The following is a 10,449-nucleotide window of genomic DNA, read 5'->3' as shown; positions in this document are numbered from 1 at the left end:
GGCTGAGAGGGCTGTGGAAAATGTCCAAGGACTGTACTTGTTCTGCAGGTATTATCACTGGATACTGTTGATAGTCCAGCCTATTCCAGGTGGATAGCTGATGAGTGAAGCCCTCGCCTTTGACATGGGGTAATCCTGCACTTCGTTAGTTTCAATCGCAGCAGTGGCAACCAGGGGTATTGCTAGGTCTGGAAAAGATCTGGGGATATACTAATGTCAGGACTGTCGGGACTCGAGGCTAGCTAGCCTTTTGGTTGTAGCCCCTGAGCTTCTATCCGGGGCTACAACAAAAAGGCCCGTGGCTACAGCCCCCTCAGCGCCCCCCTAGCAACCACTCTGGTGCCAACTCAACGTGCAACCTTCCAAGGCCAGTACCACTGGTATGGTCAATAAGAAAATGCTTTAAATACGGCACTTAGAAGTGGGAGGACTCAGGTTTAAAGCACTGAATTAAAACTAGATGCTAATAAAACAGCTTTAGTGTCCAGCAAGGCTATGCTACTGGCCAGAAGCAATGGTCCTCCAGACGGGGTCATTCCCAGACTCACACCCACAGGATTTCTCTGGGAAACCTAAAAGCTTGCAGCATTGTAGCTAGATTCAATGTTTCCTTTTTCTGACCCAATTGGTGTATTTGATTATGAGAACTTAACCGAAAATGAGGAGCACATTTGGATATGGTTGATTTATTTTGGCGTTAATATGGCGCTAACATGGTTCATGCAGCAGCATTCAGTGGGGCCTACAACAATGCACCATAGAGTCTATAATGGGTCATGATAAGGGCTCTGTCCTCTAGGGCTGGTAGCTGTGTGGCCCTGACTCACTCTACAGTGAGGATGAGCTTTGATTTGAAAGTTCTCAACTGAGTCCTAAATTGTGCCAGCAGCATGCCTTACTTGGCCACATTTTGGGGTGGAGGGGGGGGTGTTTCCCTGGTGTTTCGAAGACGGGGATGCTGCAGTTAACTCACTACGTTCTAATGTGGCAGCAGGGTAGTCATGTATACTCAGGGTGAGCCACAAATGTGTCCCATGGGAACTAAAATGTATTTGTTGGGAGGGTGAAGGGTTCTGATGCTGCCTTCAAACAGCATCAGAACCCTTCTGAGGAGGAGGGAGCGAGCAAGTAGAGCTAGGGAGGTATGATGCCTCCCACCAGCCCAAAGTGGAAATGCGCCAAAGGTGTGTGCAATTTACTATACCTCCTGCTAAGGTGCATGGGACAAGAACTTCTGGTTTAGTCAACAGCTGAACCTATAATTTAGATGTTATGATGTACTGAGAGTTTGTCTGCACTGTGCACAGAGTCAAGGTTCAAGTTCAGACGTCACAACGATAAGTCACCCTGATTGACTGATCGGTTATCGGAATCATTTTTGTATTGTCGCCAAAACGAATATGTAACCTTTCGGGGGGCGGGGGGCAGAGGAGGCAGAGTAAGACAGACTCTGGCAGAACACCCATCTTTACCTTACGCTATGCATTTTACTTACTAATTCTACTCCCAGACACTTACCCTTCCCCTCTTCCAGGGGCAGGCACAGAGCAATCACACCCATGGCTCCTTAGTGACAAAACATTGTCCAAATAAATCAACTAGCTCCACCTTGGAGTGTCAAAGTGCTGACAAAGTTAAACAAGGAAAAACATCTGAATGCATGGCGCCTCCGAGGTTACTGCCAATAAGTTGAGTACCAGCAAGTTCAACGACCGTATAAACTGTTATCAGCCGAAAAACAATGAAAGATTGAGTCAGCATTACCGTAGCCCAAACCTGTGAAGGTTGCACCCAGACCTACACATGTCACATAAGAGCATGCTGTAGATCTGCGTACATGGGGTGAACACAATGCCCTTTCCAGGAAGGAGGCTAGAAACTGTCGTGGAGATCTGAAGTGATTGTCTGCAAGCCCGGTCTTTTTATCTCAATTCAGCTTGCACACCTGTACTGTTCTTGTGACACAAGAGCCAACATGTGACAGTGAGGTGAAACAAAAAGCCAGGACTGGACAACTTCAGATTTCCATGAACTGCTCTCTTTTATAAGACATTCAATACATATAAATGACAAGCCCCCTTCGTATCATCGCTGATGGACAAGTTATGCAGCTTGCTATTAACAATGTCCAAGGTGGCCTAGGGGAGATAGACTTTCAGTAGGATTGGCTGGAGTTCCTTCACCACTATGCAACTTTTTAGCCGTTAAGTAGCAACCTGTTTTCTTTCACTTGCTCAGAACAAGGAAGTGCTACAAAGTATCCCCTAGCACCTCATGCTGGGGCCTGGCAGGTACTACATTGTCTTGTTTTGTTTGTTTGGTTAAAACCAAAAACCATTGGTTCTTCTACTGGGCTGCCACATTGCAATCATAAACAAGCATACCTGTATCTTGCCAAACTAGACTGACCACAGGTTATTTTCTAGATTTTCCATATTTTGCAAACATACCTGATCCTTACAGACACAAAGGTACCTCGTTAGGATTTCCGCAGTATTACTAACATCGCCAAACTGAATAAGTAGTGAAATGTAGTGCTGGAGTAAAAAAAGATAAAAACGTGGGTTATGTGGAGTGGTTTTTATATATGGCTTTATTTATTTTTTTAATTGTAATGTGTGTGGAGCATTGCCTTGAATTGGCATTACCACTTTGATTTATTTGTATAATGGGACCGAAATGATGTTTAAATAAAATAAAACTTTAGGTATTAGGATGTAAAGAGAAACTGGCTTTAGGCCAAGCGGCTCTTCATTAAGCTCAGGTGACTTGGAGGGCCATAGTAATTTCCTGAAGGACAGCATCTGGTATGTTGTGCCCCACTGGCTATATTTTGAGAGTACATTATGCATCTAGGGATGATCATAGCTCAAATTCTCGGCTGTGCCATCTAGTTTTCTCTGGCACTTTTACTATCCCGTAAACTGGAAAGGTCCTTCAACTGAAGTCAGTGTCCTAATTGTCATGCTAACAGCCTCCTTCTTTGAAACGACAGGAATTCCATATAAAGAGCCAACCTCTTCTGACTCCAGTTTGTACTTGTCACGTGGGATGTTCTTGGCGAATCGCGCTATGAATTTTCTCATCATGCATTCAGAGACAGACGAGAAGGAGATATGCAAGGGCCCTACATGGCTCCTTCCCGAGGGTCTCTGCATGCATTCAGAGACCAACTAGAAGGAGCTCTGCAAGGCTCCTTCCGGAGGTCTCTGCATACCTGCAGAGCGCCAGGAGAAGGACCTTTGTAAGGAGCCACAGGCACCTTCCTGATGGTCAGTGCATCCCAACGGTCAATGCATGCATTCAGAGACCAATGAGCAGGAGCTCTGAAAGGGGCCCTACATGGATCCTTCCCGAGGGTCTCTGCATGAGTGCAGAGACCCTTGAGAATGAGCCCTGAAAGGGGCCCTACATGGATCCTTCCTGAGGGTCTCTGCATGCGTTCAGAGCCAATTAGAAGAAGCTCTGCCAGGATCTCTACATAGCTCCTTGCTGAAAGTCCCTGCATGCGTTCAGAAACAAATTAGAAGAAGCTCTGCAAGGAGCCCTACATGGCTTCTTGCCGAGACTCTCTGCATGCATTCAGACAACAACATGGCTCTTTCCCGAGGGCCTCTGCATGCATTCAGAGACCAACATGGCTCAATCCTGAGGGTCTCTGCATGCTTTCACAGACCAACGAGAAGGAGCTTTGCAAGGAGCCCTACATGGCTCCTTGCCGAGAGTCTCTGCAGGCATTCAGAGAACAACATGGCTCCTTCCCGAGGGTCTCTGCGTGCATTCAGAGACCAACATGGCTCAATCCTGAGGGTCTCTGCGTGCTTTCACAGACCAACGAGAAGGAGCCTTGCAAGGAGCCCTACATGGCACCTTCCCGAGGGTCTCTGCATGCGTTCAGAGACCAACTAGAAGGAGCTCTTCAGGGACCCCTAAATGGCTCCTTGCCAAGGGTCTCTGCATGCGTGCGGAGACCCAGGAGGAGCACCTCTACATGGAGCCCTAGGACATCTTCCCAAAGGTTGGTGCATCCCAACGGTCAATGCATGCATGCAGACACCTACGAGAAGGAGTCCTGCAAGGAGACCAACATGGCTCCTTCAAAGATCTCTGCATGCCTGTCTAGAGCCACGAGAAGGAGCCCGAGGGCTTGTTGTGAGGGTATCTGCATGTGTGCAGAGACCCAGGAGAAGGAGCTTTGTCAGAAGCCCCAGGACACCTTCCTCAGAGTCAATGCTTTCACACAAAGAACCACGAGAAGGAGATTGCAGGGTCAGTGCATGCACACACAGTGCCTTCCTTCTCTCTGCTATTCAGCAGAGCTGCACAGAGGAGTGCAATGAAAGGCAAATTATCTTTTGCATTCTTCCTTTCTTGTGGCAAGTATGTGCTCCACAAAACAGTGACTCCACTGGAAAATGTCCAAACAATTGTTTTTTTCAGTGGGAGTCGCACTATGTCTAGGGAGGCAGAGGATCTCCCCAGGGGTACTGTTGACAGGTTCAGCAGATCAGCAAATTATGATGGTTCTGCAGACAGCGGATGATTCTGCAGTATGACCCTGCATCCCAGTGTGAATCTGCTGTTATGAGTGACGTTAGGCAGAACCTCACACTGGGGAGGATTTTCAGATGCACAATGAAGACTCCGGAAATCATGTTCCACATCTTTCCCCGCATCAGCAGACCTGCAAACGAAGGTATACGACTTTGCTGCAATTAATTGCATTCTGTTTACACAACAGTGTCCCTCAACTGGAATGGGACGCATGTGGAAGAAAAGCACAGAAAAATGATTCCTGCCCTTCTCCCATCTCTGCCCCATCATAGTGAAGACAGTGAAGATTCCCTGCATAGTGTGAGAGCTCCACACATACTCCAAAAGAGAGTTCCTGTGCAGGGATCCTATACTGTACAAGTAACCCAAAAGCCTTTAAGCAGGGATCAATATTCTAATCCATGTCTACCAACTGCATGTCAGCATGCTATGGCAAATCTTTGTGCGCTATGAAAAGTAAAGGGCAGCCCATTGAAATGAATGATAGCAACTATGTTTGCCATGGTGGACTCCATTGCAGATCTCTACCAATCATATGCATGCTTGATGGAGATCCCATTCCCTAGCCTGTGGGGTAAACTACCACCAGTCTTGAAAACACTCAAAGACATAGTGAAATCCAAGATTCAGATCAAGAGGCACTTCACGGTCAGGTTTTGGCCTCTCACCAATTTCCTAACCCCTTCCCCATCACCCATCCCAATTACCCTGGCTTAAGCACTGTGAAGTTTTAAACATTTTAAAAACTCTAGCACTGTGTTAGGCATGATTGTTCAGAACCTAATCTTCTTGAAAATACTGTAATTACTACCTAATCGTTACCACCAAATACAGTAACTCTTACACTTTTTTTCCTCCCTTTCCCTTAGGCCGTGCCCGAGCTTTCCCTGGAGTCTACACTTCAGCGACGTGCTCCATATACAGCTGTCCTGTATCTGGCTGTTTGTCACCAAGGAGAGTAAATTGAAGGCCATCCGCTCTCCTGTTCCCTTATGCATGATTTAGGCTCTCAATGATACCCTGGCACTGTAGAAAGCTTCAAAGGCTGAGCCAAAGACAGGATTGCATCAGCAGAGCATTTCACACAAAAGGGTTCCAGGCAGAAGGACCATCATCTGGGCCCTATCCCTTCTTACCTATCGTCTGTGTCGCACATCCACTTTAGCCAATTTACAAAGTAAATTGAACATGAGCTGCATAGGGAGCTCTGTGTATATTTTACCACTATGGGTATCTGTTACTATAATTTGATATTTACAAATTGCATGCTATGACTTGATGGCCTACTCCATAGATTCAGGGGGATTTTTCAGTTTTAGAGTTCTTTGGTATCTGGTAGTTTACTTTCTTCCTCTCTCCTTCCAGGGCCTCTGGAATTTCGGTCTCAATATTTTCCTTTCTCCTTTCATTGTCTACTGTCCTGTACTGCAATGTAAATGGTCTTGTACAGCACCCGTCTGCCACTAATGGTGGCCTTGCTGTGCTTAGTTCTGTAAGAAAAAAGAAGGGGGTGGGAGGGGGTGGTTCGTTAATGAGACAGTTGGAAAAGAAAAACGTGGTGTTGATGGATGCAGGTTGGAAACTCCTGATTCCTGAGTGCCAATCTGCTTTCAATGGGTTAACTTGGGAGTATGTTATCCATATGAAAGAGCGCAAGATCTACCAGACTACAGGCTCTATTGGAAAATTCTGAGCGGCAGTGGATCAAAGAATTTGGGGGTTATCATCTGTTTTCCATCCCATGTTGACCTCCAGTTGCCAAAAAATTCCACAGTTTGCCTGGCCAACGATGGGCACGGATTCTACCCCCTTTTGCCAATGCCCCAGGAAAGAGAGGTGCAGGCAAAAGTCCAGACCTCTAAGGCAGGAATGCAATCTTGCTAGATAGGTAAACCAATGACAAGAAAGGAGTAAGAGCCAGAGTTCAGGGGCCAGTACAGATACTGTGGCAAATCATCTGAGACCTTATCAGCATAGAGATAGTGGCACCCTACACATCGCATGGGGTCCTACTATGGTATTAACACCTACAGAAAAGTTTTCAAGAGATCCCAGAACTTTATCAACTTATTTTAGCGCAATATAAAGTTCACTTTCTCAGACAACAACATGGGGGGTGGAATGAAGGTAAGATTTGACCAAATAAGTTTTATCTCATTTTTAGTTTTTATTTTACATATATAGCCACATTCAGTTGGCTTTGGCACAAGAAAATAAAAGGGATATAAACACTATACACATTTAAAAAGTACATAATACAAATGTAAAGTGCAGTGTGTAGAAAGTTCAAAGAGTGCGTCCCCCAGCTTGGGGGAGAAAACGGAAAGAGGAATGTTTTAAAGGGCATAAATAGACATCACCTCCTGATCAATGTGGATAAAGGAAGACTCCAAATAGATTCACAATCTAAAACAGATAATGATTGAAATCCAACAAACCAACAATTTGGAATGAATAGCAGTCATAAAGCATTTTTGTAATTATGCAAATTTCTGTCTAAAAATGAAGAAATCATAAGGTAGGTAAGACAATCTAAAATGGAGATGTTGTTTTCAAAAGTTAAATTTGTTGAGCTCTGAAGGAGGGTATCAGGATTCCCCTTTCTTCCTGGTTTCAACAATATCACAGTAGTATAGTGGGAGTGTTTTCTTCTGGACATACTTCCTCTATCTGAAAACATAAAATAAAGAACCACTGCTGAAGGATCATGTGTTGTATTAACAACAAAAATATTTCGGAGACAATGTATTTTCAATACAAAGAAGCAATGGCACACTTGAAGTTAATTCAAGTGCGCGGTTAGAAAATGGCACCAAATTCAGATCGCCAAACAGACCTAGTGACCAAAACTGCATAAGAAAATCATTAAGTTATTCTTCTGCCTTAAGGTCCATCTGTGCCTACTGGTATACCCAATATTTAATGAAACCATACTTAGTGTCTCCAGATGAAAAGATTAACATAGATTTAAAGGGTCCCATCACTAGAGTTACCAGACATCACGGTTTTCCCGGGACTGTCCCAGTATTTCACCTACCGTCCCAAGAGTTTATTAAGTTTACAAACCAAGTTTCCGGTTTTTGAATGTCGAAAAAACACTGTCCCATATTCTTTGGTTGACGGGTTCATGGATCACTTTGTGAGCAGGTGCAGAGCTGACTTAGAGGCTCTGCGCATGCTCACAATGTCTTCCTCAGTGCCCTCCATGCTTCTCGGGCATGAGAGATTGCTCCAGTTCATTTCAATTGCATTGTAAACTTCAGCAGGACTTTAGCAGGATTGTGCACTCCTCTCTTCTTCCTGTACAACCGAGGATTCCTGGATCCACTGCATCATCATACAGCTCAGGTTTCGCTGGGCACTGACTAGCTGCACTGGCTCTGCAGTGACAGCTGAAAACGCCAGCTCCATTACAGATGATTTTCCGGTGTTTGACGTGACATGAGTGCTCCATCTCAGCTTAGACTGTCATACTGGCTCGCGATGAGGCAGCTATGCCTTATCAAACACTGATCCTGGTTCCTGATATTTCCAGGTAATCCCACCACTACCATTCACAAAAGGAGCCAGGTGTTTGGCACTTGTACCTACAGGATTTTAGCCCATATGATATGCCAGAATGGGGGTTTTAAATATTATATATGCAAGAGATTACTATTATAGGAAGGTTTGCATCACCTTATTCTGCAAATATTGAAAAAGTGAAAATAACCCAATTTGAGTGCGCTGGCACGTACGTGTGCACTTATGCAATCCCCGCCACCAATTGTTGTCCTTTTTTATGTTGGTGGCCTGTCCCACTTTTTTGTTTTGAAAATCTGGTCACCCTACCTGTTGGAGACTACTGAGCCTTCAATTGGGAGCCGGGAAACCAGAGCAGGAAGAGAAGAAAGGGGGCGCAGCCAAAGCAGGAAAGCGCAGTTGAATTTTGTATTTGTGAAAGGAGGTAATAAAGGGAAGGAGATCCCTACACTGGTGTTGCATCCTTATTTCTGCACTCCGGTGAAACAACTGGCGACGAGGATTTGTCCCGCTGTCTTGAAAAGGGGAAAATCTTCCTTGGGACCAGCCCTTATTAGCATAAATAACCCAATTCAGCCCAAAATACAGGTCCTATCGTGCCAAGCAGTGAACTCATGCTAGTGAAATGGCACCTTCAGTATAAGTTTAGCATTTATTAGACAAAAAGCATAATATAATAGAGACAGTAAATTTAGCAGCAATGTGGTAGAAGAGAACAAAACTCATTAGAGAAACACAAAACTGGTCATCTTAAGCTAACTGCTGCCAGCCCCGCTCAGATGACAGCGCTGCAGGGGGCCACAGAAGCCTCTTCTGGGCACTCGCTCTTGCTTGAACCAAGTCCACGGATCGATCTCCCCCCAGTTCTGGGTGCGTGCACCTTTTGTGCTCTCATGCCGTCAATCAACATGACGCACAGTTCCAGAACTTTCCCTGTGCAAAATCTAGGTTTGCTCATGGAAAAACCCAGCTCGGTAAATTTCCAACCTGTTCCCTTCTCTGCCCCTCCCTACTGGGAGCCCCTCTGCGAAAGCACAGGTGTGAGTGCAAGGCAGTACCAAGCCTTCTCAGGGAAAGAGGATTTGTTTACAAAGCCATGCAGAGCTACAGTTGCAAGAAACAGAATATACCAAGAGAAGCTGAGATCAATTAACCCCATGTGAGCAAGCTGTACCAGGCCTGCACTCATAGCTTAGTGCCCATAGAGCTTCAAAGATTGGCTAACTAAGCGCTATATAGGTGCCATAATGCTCCAAACACTCCAATACAAGTCTCTATTAGCTACTACACTAGGGCCTCCGCCCTGCTTGTCTATGCACAATGCATAATGACCTACCACCCCTACTAGGCCTGCATATTCCTTGTAGCTCACTAAAGCGTAATGGAGGCGCTACCACACATTACTTTCAGCATTTAGCACATACTTTGAATAAACTATTGGTTTTTCAGCTGCTAATGCAATTGTCTAAAGCCCTAATTGTCAAATTTGGCACTTTGTATCTCACGACACCCGCGCACCAGCATCCGCCTCCCAGTGATCCCACCGTTTCCCTGGAGTGCTGTCAGGCTAACCCGGCTATCTCCAACGGCAGTCCGCCGTCCTTCGGTGAGCCAGGAGATCCCAGCTCATCCACACGGCAGTCCACCTCCACGTCAGGCGATCCCGCCTCATGTACAGTCTGCCGTCCTGCACAAAGTAAATTACACCGCATTGCTGCCTAAAGAGAGAGAGGGCCCGCTCTGCGTCAGTCACACAGCAGGAACCATGCAGTGGAGTACACAAGAGATCCCCAAACCACGTGCGAGGGAGTTCAGGTGGCAGCCCCACCAGGAGGAGCCCAGGCAAGGAACAACACAGGCCGGGAATGAAAGGAAAACACAGGTGAGAGCCTGCAACGAAAAAAGAAGGGAAGGCCACAACACCACATGCTGGTGGCAAAGCATATTACAGCCATTCCCACAGTCAAGTATTTTATTTTATAAGCCCTACTGTCAACAAGCACAAGCCCCAGGACACAACAGGTGCCACACCTGATGGCCAAGATACCCACCAGAGAGATACTTGTAAGGAGGAGAGAGAGGGAACAGCTTCCACACAACATTTGGGTGATCATGAGCAGCCCAAGTTCACCGACTAGACAGGGAAATCAACCCCCGATCATGGCCTCAACATCCAAGGCTGCACTGCTGAGGAAGGCACTCCCGTTCATACTGGTCCCACAGGATGACAAAGGCCCCAGGTGGGTTAAATGGGTCGAGGACTTCAACTGTTTCATCAAGGCAGAAGGAGAGGAGTAGTCACCAACGCGGTGTGAAATGTTTATGAACCTTGTAGGGAGTGAGATAAGAACATTGGTCAAGACAATCCCTCAA

The sequence above is a fragment of the Ambystoma mexicanum genome, chromosome 1p (genome assembly GCF_040938575.1).
Source record: "Ambystoma mexicanum isolate Mex_15411 chromosome 1p, UKY_AmexF1_1, whole genome shotgun sequence".
NCBI lineage: Eukaryota > Metazoa > Chordata > Amphibia > Caudata > Ambystomatidae > Ambystoma > Ambystoma mexicanum.
This window is presented reverse-complemented; position numbering follows the sequence as displayed.